Consider the following 16,140-nt stretch of genomic DNA (forward strand, 5'->3'; position numbering starts at 1 on the left):
GATTCCTATTGTTGGGCACCAGATCCACTTTTTGATAGATGTTTTTAGGGAAAAGCTACATCCTTTCAAGGAGGATTCTTTCTCATGATTTTTTATAAGTAACAATTCAAATTAGCCTCTAGGGGCATGCCTTTATTAGTCTTTTTGAGGATACAAATTTTTATTTAGAAGCTCTACTTTATTTTCTAGCAGGTATGTACTTGGATTGACTCTAATAATGAAGTTGTTGGCATTGATGTGTGTTGCAGATGTGTGGTTGATTGTAATTGATGTCAAGCTAGTTTCTTGGGCTGTAGGTAATTTGGTTATACATATGCATGGGTATAGGTGGTTGCAGGTGACTTATGTAGGGTGGAGATATTGCAGATGGTTTTTGGCATGTATACTAGCTTAGTCTAGCTTGGAGATGTGATAGATGGTCCTTGGCATGTCCACAAGCTTGTAATAACTTAAGATGTAGATGGTCCTATGCCATGATGAGTTGGATGATGGTGCGTCGCATTAGCTTGGAGGCCTTCCCACAATGATGATCTCCTTGATCATGTTGCTGCATACAATTGTTGATCTTTGCTTCAGGGGTTAGAGTTGAGGACCCTTGATGATTAGGTGGTCCCTTTGGTCTCCATGTCTCGAATTAGGTCTCCCATGATAATGATGCTATATGTTGGGCTTGGAGAGGATCTACATGTGTTTGTGGATACTTGAGATGGTTGTGTAGATGTTGGAGGATGTCTAATTGGTATTGGAGTGTAACACCCTCCTCCCACATATACCCAAGTAACTAGCCAACCGAGGTAAAAATTCGACGAGCTGCTACTATGGTTGGATTGGACCTCCTATGTGATCTTAAAGAAATGGAATCGTTGAAAACGCAACACACATACTTTCCACATCAGCTACAAGACCCCTGAGAACCATGCCAACACTTCATGCATCTTGTCCTTGGGTCCCACTTAAACTTATGATCACTTTTCCTTTGGAGACTCTCATGCTATGGGCATGCCAACATCTAGGGACCTATAGAATGTTGGATAGTTGGCATTGAGTGGATGGCGAGTGGCCTAGTGAAGGAATCTGCAAGTATGTTGGCACTGATGTCAATAGTCATGTTGGGAAATTGGCATTGCCTAACTGTTGGCAGGAGTGTTGGCATTGATTTCAACCAACCAAGCTAGGATGCTTGTTGCAGAAAATGACTAGTAGTGATGGCTCAAGATGGAAGTCCATGGTTGCTGCAGACCTCATGCAAAAGATCACAATTGCATTAGGGGAGTTTTGAGGTCTAAAATGGTCCTCCTAAAAAAAATGTACAACCAAAATAAAATTTATAAGAACCAATAGGATTCAAGATGATGATGTCAACCATGGGGGATGATTCATCATTTTTGGAGTAAAAAAGTAAAAAGATTAAAAAATAATAAAATAATAAAACTACTTTTTCAACTCATATTTTCAACTTATCCACCTAATATTTTACTCAAATTTCAAGTAGGATTACTTGGTGGATTCAAAATTTAATTCCTCATCCAAGGAGTACCCATGTTGCATACTTTCGATGTACCTTACTACACGAAAAATGAGAAATACATGAAAAACATGATTTCAATCACATTTTTCATGTATTTATAATTTTTCATGTAGTACGGTCCATCAAAAGTATGAAATATGGGTACTCCTTGGACGAGGAATAAAAATTTTCATCCAACGACTGTTTCCGCTCAAAATTTGAGTAAACCCATAGGGAGATAAGTTGAAAATACGAGTTGAAACAATAGTTTTTTCTTTTTCCCCTTTAAAATGTGATGATGTAATCTAATATTATTTTATTATTTCCACCACTATTTTATAATTTCCTTAGGAGGCCCATTTTAGACCTCAAAATTCCCCTACTGTGGGTGTGTGTTATAGACATTTTTGTGCCTTACAGAATAGAGCATGAAATGTCAATAATCTAAGGGATCCAAAGTCCCTAAACATGTTGTTCTTACCCTTAGAGGAACAAGGTCAGCAAACCACAGCACTGCAAATCAGTTCTCCATTGAAAAACACTCAAAAACAGGTCAATTTTGGATCAAAGCAGCTGCTCCACTAAGCATCTGCGCTGAATGTCAAAAGCTCTATGGTGTACCTGCGCTGCATAGCAAGTGCAACAAAGGCTACATGCGCTGGGCGTACTTTGACATATGGAGGAATATTTTCTCAATGTGCCAGTGCCCAGGAAGCTTCCAAAATGACATTTGGATCAGAAGATTCGCCTAATGATGAGTAAAGAGGTTCTAAAACTCCAAGTGGAAGGTAGAAACTCCGAGTGGACTCAAGGACTGAAGAACAACTGGAGTTGAAGAGGACAACAAGTCACACATCAAGCTGACTTATCTTCACTCCAAAACTCTATATAAGGATCTCATCCCATGGGATCTGGAGGCCGGAATTTGGTGCAAAGAATTGCTGTTGGTTTACAGTTGAGAGTATTGGGTGATTGCTTGAGGGAGGTGAAGAGGAGATTTCTTTCCGTCGGGAAGGTGATGCTGGATTGGACCTCTTACGGTTGTATCACCGCCTGAACCTTACTTCCATATATTAATAAAGCATTTGAGGTTCTTCTATTCGCATGTGTTTCAATGATGTATTGTCTTACTTGCGTATTTGATTTATGCTAATCCTTGAATCGATTATGAATGCATGCTTCTTGTAGTGTCCTTTCTTTGTCTTGTTTGCAGGATCTCGTGTAGCTGGGCCCGTGAAAAGACTTGGAGCTGGAAACAAGCGGCAAATAGAGGAGATTGGATTGACCATTTGCGCAAGACATCGGTAAGTGGATCTCTTCCTTTTATCTCTTGCATGTCATAAAGAAGTAACTTTAGATAGCTTTGCTTTCAGCTGTTGCTAAGGAACTGTCACCCTTAGAGTGGGTTAGGGTCATTCCGAGTTGGATACTTTCCCCCACAACAGACTGGCGACTCCGCTGGGGAGTGTGTCTTGTTGGTAGGTTGTGCTTCTTGCTATTCATTTCTTAAACAAAGGGAGTACCGAATCGAACTGCATTCGAGTCCTTCGAATGCAAAGTAGAGGGCAGCTACTCTAGCCCAGTGCTGGGCATGTTTATGATTTGAAGAGCTGATCCACAAGGACTCTTTTTAGCTCTTTGTGATAGTGTTCATCTTCCTTTAATCATCCTCTAGTGTATACTTGACTGACAGCCTCTGATTTGGCCAAAAACCATTGATTTTTGAGCAAACTGTGACCCAGAATCTGAGAGAGACGAGAGTTGTCTCTTCAGTGCAGCTACAACAAAGGCTACCTGCGCTGCAACGTAGGTCCCGAAGGGGCTACCTACGCTGCATGTCAGATTGACAGTGCAGCACCTGCGCTGATCCAGTTTTGCCTTGTGCAACTGGGATTCCCCACTGTCTGTTGCCCAGTTTTCAGTATTGTTTTTGCAGCCTGTTGTCAACCTGTATACCCAGCTGAAACTACTTTTCTTTGCCTTCATTCCGCCTCAGTTGTATGAAGAAAATGTGATTGTTCTTATTGTATTTCTTGCTGTCATTCACAGTTTCCCATAGCGAAAGTGAACTAGTCTTGCTATGACCTCTTGGATCTAGACCTATGAGAAAGTGTCGTTGTGATTCTAAGAGCTAGTTTATTGCTGTTCATAGCTGCTTGAGCATTTGCTTTCGTTATATGGTTCGAATTTCAGTATTTCTTGTGTTGAAACGAGTGAATCTTAAGGTGTTCTTTTGATTATTGGACAAAAACTTGTTTGCTTTCGCTTGAAATTGAATTCGAAATTATACAACAACTTTCTTTTTGTAATACATCAACATTAAGGAAGAAGAAAAGAAATACTTGCATTGTGCATGTGCATTTTGACAGTTTGCATGTCGATTTAGGAAAAGTGCATCAGTGTGTGCTTTATGATCTATTTGAAAAGATGATGTCTTTCTTTTCCTTCAGTAGTTAAGATTTTCATAAGTTGAAAGAATTGAAAAAGCTTGCTTATCATTCTTAGACTGCATTTAGGAGTTGTATCATACATCACGTGGTGATCCATAAAGGCAAACTGCTAAGCAAGATCAACCTAAAAAGAACTGAATTTATCTAACAACGCTTTGAAACATAACGAAACACAGTAGAGGTCTAGGTAGAGACGTGAACCGGCGTCTTTAAAAATAGTGACTGTCGATCTCTACGAAGGTGGGTGATTCCTCCTGAGGGACGATAGCACTAATACGGACTTGTGCCCCCGCGTACCGTCGCGTATATTGGGGGACCCCTATAGGAACAAAGCCTTTATCCATAGGAAGCCGTGTCGGCCGCCCTACTGATCGCGATGCAGTGAACACAACATTCATGAAGATCGACCACTCGTACCGTAAAACGTATTCTGTGGTTTCGCGAAAGGTTTGGCACACCCTCTGCCTAGAACTCCAGAGTAGTTTCTTTTGGCCTTTTTCAAACTCTATAACTGAAAAAGTCCATCCGAGCATTTGTCACTTCGGGCTCGTTAATACATCGAAGGAGACTAGAGTCATCTTTAGCTTTTTCTCGACTCTTAAAAAGTGAAAAAGCAAGTTGTGTCTTAAAAAGCGTCTAAAATTAATTCAATTCGAAAACACATTTTACCCTGTGCATTGTTGGTTGATCAAGTAATCCACAACCGTGGAAGAAAGTCAATCGATGAACCGTCGTTCGCGGAGGCGTACGAGTCAACCGTCTTTGTCTCCGGAATCGAAAACAACCCGGGCAAAGCGATCTCGTTCAACTGGTTCCAAATCTCCTGTCAAAGTTAGAACAAGTGTTCCGACGACATCTGAGGTTCCGGTTACTCCAAACATTTCTGGAAACCCTGCCTCTATTGAAGAAGTTCAACAGCCCCAGAAGGATAGTAACACTGATCCTAGCCTGAGAGCAAATACTTGTGTTACTGAATCAGTTCCATCAGTGATCGGTTCAGAGAGTCTTGCTCCTCAAACAACTGTCGCTGTTGAAACAACCCCTTCTTCGGCACCAAAAATATTCTACGGACCTGACGGTCTTCCTCTTCCACCCGGTCTGATCGCAATAGAAGAAATTGTAGAAGATCCGCAAGCAACTACTCCAACACATTTTGGAGCAGGGATCACTCTACTTCCTACTGCATCAGAAGCTAGCCTATCACCCAGAGAAGTTTCTGAAGAATCATTAGGCAATCTATTGGATAGACTCAAAATGTCTGAACAACCGTCAACATCTAGGACTGTGCCAAATGACACAGCGACGACAGAACTCCCTGCAGTCATTCCGACAATGTTTGCCGGCATACCATCTGTCCCTAACTCTCAACAGCTGGAGGGGGTCCCTTCGGGGGCCATGACGACAGTATGGTCTGTTCCTGTTTGTTCTCCCGGGATAATACCCGGTAACTCCTATGTTGGAACTCAACAGATTGATCCTTTCGGAAATCAGTTTGGGCAATCCGGTCCTCGAGGTGTAATAAATCCTCTCGGTTCCGGACCACCACCGTATGGGGGGCAATATGCTTTTTCATTACCTCCTCCGGGAGGTTACCCATACGGGAGCTCACAACCATACTCAGGTTATACTGGAATAACTACAAGTGGTTGTATACCTATGCTACCCTAGCAACCAAGAGTTGTGTATTCTATGCAACAATAGATGCCTGTGACAAACATCCTGACGACACCAGCAATTGTGACTGTGTCGCAAGTTCAAACGATACCTGTTGCATGTCAACCTCAGTTTTCTCAGGTTGTAATGCAACAACCCTTTGACCCTGCAACCCAACCATAATCGCCGACTGGCGGGGCGACACAAGCACAAACGGGTACCCTTACCCCTCATCTTGGCCCAGTGGTAAGCATCGCACAACAACCAATGGTATCACAACCATGGTTGGTGCAGTATCAACAACCGCAGTTCCAGCAAGTGTACCAAGGTACCGAGCAGCAGATTTTTGCGAACAATGGACAACCGTACCTACAATACGGTCAAAACCAACCACTTTACAGTGGGGTAGTCCACCAATCGTATCAATCATACCAGCATCAAATACATTATGCCGGTATGCAAAGACCAACTGCTCAGGCGATCCCTTCGTATCCTGGGTACGCTTCGCCTAATCTGAGTCAACAGCTGCCATTCGTGGCAACTCTAGAGTTACTCGATTTACATCAGTTGACGAACGATCCGATTGCTTATGCCCCTTGGTGGCCAGCGATTCCTCACAAACTTCCCTCCGACATTCCTAAATTCAATGGAAATCCAGGCGAAGACCCGTCGAATCACGTCATGACCTTTCATCTATGGTGTTCATCGAACACTCTGAACGATGATTCGATAAGACTTCGCCTCTTCCAGAGGACACTGACAGGTCCGGCGGCCAAATGGTATATATAATTACCAAGAGCCTCTTTCGACAATTTCAGCTCCTTAGCCACGACTTTCTTAACCCATTTTCAATTACCTATCAGGTATGAAACAGGAACCGAGATACTGACCAACTTCAAACAAACGACAGCTACTCACATATCTGATCATATACATGAGTGGCGTCGCTGTCGTAGGATGGTGAAAACATACGTTCCTGATCAGCTATTAGCCAAATGGTTTATAAAGTCATTACTTCCAGCTATAACGGAAGATGTGGCCAAGGGGGGAGTCGTAACAGAGGAGCAAGTCATTGCTCGTGCTCAATATTTAGACTTAGTATATACTCAGTCTGGCACGCTCCACGACAAAATACCTGATGCCCCTAGACCTGAATTTTCAATTCCTCCACCTCCTAAATCGAATATTGACTCTCATGCCGGAGATGGCGTGATTGGCACTGCAAGCGTGAAGTCGAAAAAGGTGTCACCTCAGAAAGCCCGTAAGACTTCAGATCGAAATGCCCATGAAGAGATTCTTGCTTCAGAAGTAAATGCCATATCAATAGATAAAGGCAAAGAAACCAATCAACCAGGAAGCAAGAAGAAGCAAAACAAAGGGAAGAAGAAGCAACAGGATGATCCGTCACCTGAAAAAACTTCTTCGAACTCTCCTGAGAAAGGGAAAAAGAAATGGCCCTGTATGATATGTGACGAAGATCATAAGACAACAGATTGTCCATACAAAGCTGAGCTCAAGAGATTCTTTAAAAGTCCAAAGAACCCAGCTGTGTTGACTGATCCATTTCCCAATCCAGGTCAAAATATGGTTGATAGTGGAAATGATTCCCCGTCGCAAGTGCTGATGTTGTCGATCTCTAAGCAGCAAAATGATGCTTTGATTTCGACAAGGAGCAAAGATTACGGGAATCCGCAACTGTCAAACGAAAAAGGTAAAGATCAACCTAGTAGTTCGACAACGACTTCGACAGAAGTTGTCCCACCCATAATGCCAGAATTAACGATAAAACCACCTAAGGGTGTAGTACACGAGTCGACGTTTAATCCTCATGCCAGAGCGGCGCAGCATTATAACATAGTAGAAGATTTGGCTCAATCGCCATCCGCTATGTCGACTCTAGAAGTACTACAAAATTGTCCATCCCAAAGGCAGGCATTGTTATCGGCAATAGGGGGGGTTGATCCTAAGGATTCCAATCTTGTGTCCTTTGATCACAAAGGGTATGACCCTCAGTTACCAGCTCAGCTAGCTTTCCTTATTCAAGTGAAGGCCCTCAACAAAACTGTTCACAGAACAATTATTGACGAGGGGGCATCGACATGTATTATGTCAATGAGCTGCTGGAAAACGCTAGGATCACCAACCTTGTCGAGATCTTTGACAACACTAAAGGCTTTCGACGGTAGAACATATACCCCTTTGGGTATACTAAGTAACTTGAAAGTTGAACTAGGTGGAAAAACAGTAGAGATTGATGTTGAAGTCATAGATGGAAATCTGGATTACAACATCCTACTGGGAAGACCATGGATTTATGCCATGGCAGCTGTCGTGTCGACTTATTTTAGGAAGATCGCTTTCCCGTTTGAAGGAGGGATTACGGTCGTCGACCAACAGAACTTCCTCCTTAATGGTTCACAAGTTACGGGAAGCATTCCCATGATCCATGAAAGCGACCATTCAATTCAAGATATAGGAGTAGGCCTGTTGAAAGACCCCATGATGATGGGGACTTTCTCGCTACCAAATCATATGTACATAGGAAATGTGCCATTGGTGGCTACCTGCAACATGATATCTTCCACGAAGGTCGCAAAAGACAAAGTCATCATGGATCATGCAATGGTTTTGCACCCAAGCCCGATCGAAATATTGTAGCAATCAATGTTTCAGGCATGGGAGGCAAGCCCAAATCAACGCTCGTCAAGCGTTTGGGTAGACAGGTCAGGAGAATGTGGTACCCCTTTGGATCCTTGGTCACGAGTGCATGCAAGTGACGAAGGAATCCTACAGTCAATGTTGATTGAGGGGGCACCATGGGATGATAACCACCATCGTTCCCTTCCTCAGGAAGATACTCAAGGCGACCTATATCACCCTTCAGTATTTGAATTCCTAACAAATACTGTAAATACGGTGGATTCCGAGAGAAACCTGTCCAATATAGAAGATACTATAGCCATAAATATCTCGACCAAAACAGACATTGTAGAGAATATTTATATCGGCAAAGGATGTTCCCCTTCAGAACAAGAAATATATAAAGCTCTTTTCCGCGAATTTAGAGATGTCTTTGCTTGGTCATATGATGAAATGCCAGGCATCGACTCGAGTATCGTTGAACATGAAATTAAGATGTATCCTGATGTCAAACCAGTAAGACAACGGCTTCGGCAGGTGCACCCCAAGAAAGCCGCTGCCATTAAGGCAAAAGTTGAAAAACTCCTCCATGCTGGTTTCGTCTACCCGGTTCCTCTAACCGACTGGGTATCAAATATTGTCCCTGTTATGAAAAAACAAGGAACAATACGAGTGTGCGTCGATTATAGGGATGTAAATAAAGCTTGTCCAAAAGACAACTACCCTACACCCTTCATCGACCAGATGATTGATGAATGCGCCGGATGTGAAATCTTTTCGTTTATGGACGGATTTTCCGGGTATAATCAAATTAATATCCGCCCACAGGACCAGTCAAAGACTGCATTTATTTGTCCGTGGGGCACCTTCGCTTATCGAAAATTACCCTTTGGTTTAAAGAACGCAGGGGCGACGTTTCAGAGAGCAATGAATTATGCTTTCCATGACATCAAGAACATCGTTCAACCTTATCTCGACGATCTTCCCGCTCATTCGCGAAAGCGGACTGATCATCCGCATCATTTAAGAGCGATATTTCTACGTTGCCGACACTACAAGATAAGGCTCAATCCGCACAAATGTGTGTTTTGCGTCGGTTCTGGTCGTTTACTTGGCTTTATAGTCTCCAAGGATGGGATTCGTCTCGACCCCTGCAAGGTGCAGGCAATCATTAATTTGCCTCCACCTTCGAAATTGCTTCAGATTCAGAAACTCCAAGGGAAAGAAAACTTTCTGAGGAGGTTCATTCTGAATTACGCAGAACTTGCTAAAGGTTATACCTGTCTCTTGAAAAAGGATGTACCTTTCGTCTGGGACCAGGTTGCGCAAGCTTCCTTTGATGCTCTGAAAGAAGCGCTAGTCAAAGCATCATTAATGTATGCCCCGGACTATCAAAGAGACTTTAACCTGTATCTGGCTGCAGCAGATACGACCATTGCAATGGTTTTAGTTCAAGAAGTCGACGGGATTGAACACCCTATATATTATTTAAGTAAAAACTTAAACGATACAGAAAGTAAATATTCTCATGTTGAAAAGCTAGCACTTGCTGCTGTTCAAGCGATACAAAGATTTCGACATTTCTCTTCAGGAAGACCACCGTATTGTCAGATTGCAACCCCATGACTTATATACTGTCGCGACAGTTGCTTGGGGGCAAATATTCAAAGTGGATAGCTATCCTTCAAGAGTTTGATCTGGAATTTGTGAAATCCAAATCAAAGAAAGCTTTAGTTTTCGCAGAATTATTATGCGATCTCCCATCATCGTCCAACGATGAAACATCCAAAGAATCGATCGTGGACGAAAGTTTGTTTCTGATATCAGCAAGTGATGAGTGGTATGGAGATATAATAGTTTATCTCCAAACCCAAAAGTTTCGGCCAGACACCTCTCACTCAGAACAAAAACGCATTCGATACCAAGCAAAAGACTACATGATCGTCGGTGATACGCTTTACCGTCGTGGTGTCGATACGGTCCTGAGAAGGTGTCCAACCCATGAGGAGGCCGAAAAAGCCCTGAATGAATGTCATTCAGGCACCTGTGGGGGGCATCAATCTGGATATGCTACAGCACAAAGAATCTTACGAGCAGGATACTTCTGGCCAACCATGTTCAAAGATTGCATAACCGCAGTTAGAAGTTGCCATGCATGTCAGATTTTTGATAGCAAAACCAGAAGATCCCCCGCTCCTCTACAACCAATAATAGCTTTAGGGCCTTTCGCCAAGTGGGGCATCGATTTCATGCAATGTAACCCCACCTCGACCGGGGGGCATGGGTATGTTATAGTCGCAGTTGACTATTTTACCAAATGGGCCGAGGCGATGCCTACATTGGATAACACTGGTGAAACAGCAGCCCTATTCTTTTTTAATCATGTGGTCGCTAGATTCGGCCTGCCACAGGCCATAGTAACAGATCATGGATCGCATTTTTGCAATCACATGATGGTTGAATTAACTGCCAAACTAGGATTGTCTCACGATAGCTCTACTCCGTACTATCTGCAAGCTAACGGACAAGTTGAAGCGATCAACAAAGTCCTGAAGCGCATGCTGCAAAGGATGGTGGGGGTTCACAAAAGAAGATGGCATTTGATCCTGTACTCGGCTTTGTGGGCCTACCGAACATCGGTAAGGAATGCCACTGGGTTCACACCGTTTCAACTGGTATATGGCTTGGAAGCGATCGTACCAATCCAGTGTGAAATTTCGTCCCTTAAACTCGCAATTGATCTCCTCCCCGGAACCTCAGAAGAAGAAGCTCATTTCTTGGAGTTAATCCAGTTGGATGAAACCCGTCGTGATGTCGCCTTGGCCAACGAAGCCCATAAGAAACGAGTCAAAGCGCAGTTCGACAAAAATGTCAAACCCCGTGTCTTCTCGGAAGGTGATTTGGTCTTGCTTTATGACCAAGAATCCGATAAATTGGGAGCTGGGAAATTCAAGTCCTTATGGATGGGCCCTTATATTGTTAAAAGTGTGTTAGCAAAAGGTTCCTACGAGTTGGTAGATTATGACGGAATTCCACTGGCGCAACCCCGCAACGGGTTGTACCTTAAGCATTACTATGCCTAATAGTAGCCTGTATGCTTTTGTTACATTTTTGTTTTCGCTAAAGCGTTTGTTCCGGTTTAAGTAATCCGCTTTTCACACTTATTGCAGATGTCAAATCCGTTGGAACCATGGGTTGGATATGCTGACGGAGCGAGTCGTAGTTCGAGGAACCTATCCTCAGCAGCATGGGCCATTTTTAACCCAAGCGGCGAGTTAATGAGTTTCAGGGGGGTATGTATTGGTCAATCAACAAATAATATCGCTAAGTATAGCACGTTGATAGAGCTCCTCTCTGATGCCATCACCCATGGCATACGCCGACTAGTCGTTAGGCTAGACTCACAGCTCGTGGTACTATAGCTCAATGGTACCTACTCTGTCCGAAATCCAGCTATTTATCGCAAGTTCCTAAGAGTTAAAATCTTGGAAAGACAGTTTGATTTTATCCAATATCAACACATTTCCAGAAACTTAAACACATTAACCGACTCATTAGAAAACTATGTGTTAGATAGACATTTGCAAAGTTGATAAAAAGAGAAGCATCATCGATGTTTCATACATGGATCACATAAAAACTGGGATAAACCCCGAAAATCAAAAATATATATAGCTGTTTACGGTTTACATATAATGTTCTGTAACCAAGACAAAATCGGTCATACGACCCCAAAACTCAAAAATGGCTGGGGAGCACCCTAGCCTAGTGATGCTCATGATAACATGCCACGGCCTATGCGATCATGCGCAGAAGACGAGACCATCGTCTAGGAACACCAGAAGTATGTCGCTGCAATCGCAGAGGCAACTCGTCGATCCGTACATCCGGAATCCCAAAGGTAAGACCCTCGACCTGTTCCTGCACAACTGCAAGAGTCTCGGCCAAGTCAAGGTCACGGAGAATAGCTCTCCCTGGAGCCTCCCCTGCTGGGGCAGCGGCCGGAACTCTCGGACGGACTGCTGGACGGACGGGGCCCAGATCTGCATGCACACATGAGTTTGATTAGAGTCTTGATAGAGTAAAGCACAAGGACATTATAAATAAAAAACAGTAAACAGTGATAAGGTCAAAATATTTACCAAGATCACCCCACTGCTCGCCATCCGGTAGTACCAAATCCGGATCACCTCGGAAATCCATGCCAATATATGGATACTCAGAAAAAGCCATATCCTGCCACTCGAACCACCTAAAGAAGGCATCAGTAAAAGTAATCTGAGATTGACCTGCATGTCTAGCCATGTGGTCGACCCACCTCTGCATGCGTGGCTCAGTAGGAGATGGCAAGTCGAGGACAATGTACTGAGGTTGCATCAGGGGTATCTTCTCCAGAGCGAAGGCAGTCAAAACTGAACCAAAGCCAAAATTCTTCAGTCTCCTGTCCTTTACTTTGGTCAACTGGTTTTTCATCTGAACCAGTACTGCATCACACCAGTTAAAAACTTTCGGCTGAAGACACTCCAGGGTGTGCTGCACATATGACCTGTTGGCAACATGAGGGGATGCGCTGCCGGGCATCCTACAAATCGTGTACAGAATAAACCTGAGAGTCCTGTCAGTGATATCACGGATAGAAACCTTGCCATCTTTTCTCGGCTGGGATCCCTCCCTACAATACTGACGGATATAATCTTTCACGGAATCACTCCCTCGGGCCGAACCGGACAAGGAAATGGGGGCACCCCGCCTTGACAACCCAGTCAAGAAGTAAATGTCCACTATGGTCAAAGGGATGGACTTGCCCCTAATCTGGAACACTTGGTTAACAGGATCCCAAGCATCAAGCAGGTATTGCAGTAAACGTATCTGTGCCCTCATGCTAGATATACAGAAGAATTTTAGCAAGCCACAGTTCCGCAACGCGCTCACGGTAACAGGATCATGGAGGGCAATCATGTCCTCCTCTTCATGCTCTCGTTCTCGCCACGTAAGAGTCATTCTGCTCCAATAAACTTTGCAAAACAAACAAGAGGAGGAGTAAGATCCCTGACTCGGTAAAGAAAATGGCAAAATTCTCATGAAAAAATATGCAACCAAAAAGTTTTCTGCGCCCAATGCAGGTGGGGAAGGGTCTCACCTGCGTTGGGAGACAAACTTCCTTTGAAAATGAAAACCCCCAACGCAGGTTTCGATATAGGGCACCTGCGTTGATGGCAGAGCGCCCTAGAGAAACCCCAGGGGCTCATGGGGGCAGGAAAACAAGCATGAAACTGAGAAATAAGACCATGAAAAGATAGAGCTAGGGTTTAGCTCCTACCTGGTGGAAACGACACTGAAAATCGTTCACAGAATCTCCCGGAATCAGCTGGTAAAAAATCGAGGGGAAGAGGCACCTCCAAAGCTCCAACAAACCAAATGCACATGAAATGGTAAAATGAGAGGTAAAAACATCTTTTAAATTGCTTTTTACGTAGTTCAAAGTGAAATATTAGTATTTTTACTTCATGTTATCCGTTTCTAACAAGTTTGTTGCAGCAATTGATGAAAACAGTACTATCTCTGGAAAAGAAAAACTGGTCTTGGTAAAATATGAATTTGACCTTATCAAACGAGCAGTTTTGGCAAAGTTCATGCTCGTTAAAAAAAAATAAACGCAAGATCCGAGCAGTTTTAATGCGGAAATTCATGCTCGTTAAAAAATAAACATAAGCATGTGAGCAAGCTTTCCCCAGAGTTCAAGCTCATCCAGAAAAAATGAACCGGTAAATAACCATTTGAGACCGTAAATTCATCAGCCATAAAATCCTTGGTCGTGTTTGTGCACCGTCACCTCCACTTTTCATTTGGCCGATCATTCACATCCACTTGATTGTTTGCCTATTTTGAGGAACAGCTGCGAAGAGTGATCCCACCTATCCATCCTTGTAATACTGCCGTGATTGGAAAATTCCAACCTGTACCTGGAATCTGCTGCTATCCCTGTTTATCACTCGTTCCTCAAAATACGAGTCTTCTTTGAGTTCTTTTCACTGACTCGTAAAAAATGAAAAGTTTTCCGAGTTTTGGCCTTCCAGCTCGTTAAAAGGACCGGAAGAGCTATCCCTCCTCTAGATTTTAATCTTTTTGGACCTGAGGGATTATTGCACAAAAAGATCGAGCGTTTGTCTAGTTCGGCTCGGTAAAGCTATCGAACATTCATCCCTTCTGTATTGTTTTATACTTTTTCGGACTTAAGGGATTAGATGACGAAAAAGGACCCCTGGAGTCCACTTTATGTACCCTTTTCAGACTCTCTAAAAATGAAAAGGATCGAGTTGTCTTTGTCGCTGGGCTCGTTAAAAATATTAGATAGCGACAAACTTGTCTTTAGACGAGAACGAGTTTCCCTATCGCTAGGCTCGTTAAAACATAGCGATGGGCTTGCCCGAAGGGCAGGTTATAGAACAAGCATATGTTATCCTCCTCGAGCTTGACAAAAATAAAGAGGTACTGGTCAGAAATGACTGGGGAAAAATTGGGAGAACCTCAAAGCTTAATGGTAGCAAGTCGCTCTTGAACATGACACTTTTGCCTCCGTAAATATCGGGTTGGGTTATTATCATTCACCGGTCGCTTCACCATGGTCTCACCATACCATTGTTGGAAATAATACTGAGAGGGGGGGTGAATCAGTATTATCTAGCAATTTAACAAATCTTCCTTATTTGATCTTTTGAATTATTCTTGCATATCAGTACCATAAAATAATGAGCATGAACAAAGAAAATAGACAGTCACACCAAAGAACACAAGATGTAAGGTGGAAACCCAATGTGGGAGAAAACCACCTGCTGCAATATGTCTCTATCTTCTTTCAATTTAGAAATTCTTTTACAATGATTTTGTACTGGTGCAGTCCTTTACCAGTACGCAGGCTGCAACCTGCAGAGAGCTACAACTCTCTCTCGTTTTCCAGTCTCTCCTGGAAGGGAGCTACAACCCCCTACTTCTTTTCATACAAGGACCACTTTTCATAAATTTTCAAACTGGATCCATAAGCATTAATTGATCATCAAGTGTAAGAGAATCACCCAATCAACTGTAGTAACCAGATCAACAATAATAGGACCAAAACCCAGAACACAACAATGATAAACAAGGATTTTAAGAGAAGGAAGCACCCTGCTCAACTGCCAGCCTGAGTCCGGACTCACCCTGTTCAACTGCTAGCCTGAGTCCCTGGACTCACCCTGCTCAACTGCTGACCTGAGTCCCTGGACGCACCCTGCTCAACTGCTAGCCTGCGTCCCGGACGCACCCTGCTCAACTGCTAGCCTGCGTCCCTCGCACTGAGTCTATTGAACTGCCTGCGTCCCGGCGCACCAGAACCCTTCCTGCAGCTGCGTCCGGCGCACCCTGCGTCCCAGACGCACCTAAACCCTTACTGCACCTGCGTCCCTCTGGGCAAAGATGATTTCAAGATTTTAGAAGTAACCCAGACAATCAGATCTACAGATCCGAGCAAGAGCCGAAGAGATCTCGGTCCATCAGATTCGCCTTGTTTAGATCTAGACCAGATCTTACCCTCATAAGATATTCAACCAAAAACATGATTAATCCAAATGAACTCCTTTGCTTTATATAGCCAAGCTCCTCCCCAAAACATGGAACAATACCACGAGCCGACACCATAGAAACACAAAACCGTCGGCTAGAAACCACACAAGAAACCCCCACGTGCTTTTCTCTGTCTTGAAATGTGTGCACTGGGTGGACGCACCCCCTGAACGGCTGGCCTGCGTCCCTGGACGCGGGTTCTGCATGGTATACCTGCGGGGACGCACTTTCTGAACAGATTGCCTGCGTCCTTCTTAAGAATAGAGAGTTGATCATCAAGAATAGTGATCT

This window comes from Pinus tabuliformis, chromosome 8 (genome assembly GCF_031772625.1).
Source record: "Pinus tabuliformis cultivar Carrire ecotype Pingquan chromosome 8, CPIR1, whole genome shotgun sequence".
Taxonomy (NCBI): Eukaryota; Viridiplantae; Streptophyta; class Pinopsida; order Pinales; family Pinaceae; genus Pinus; species Pinus tabuliformis.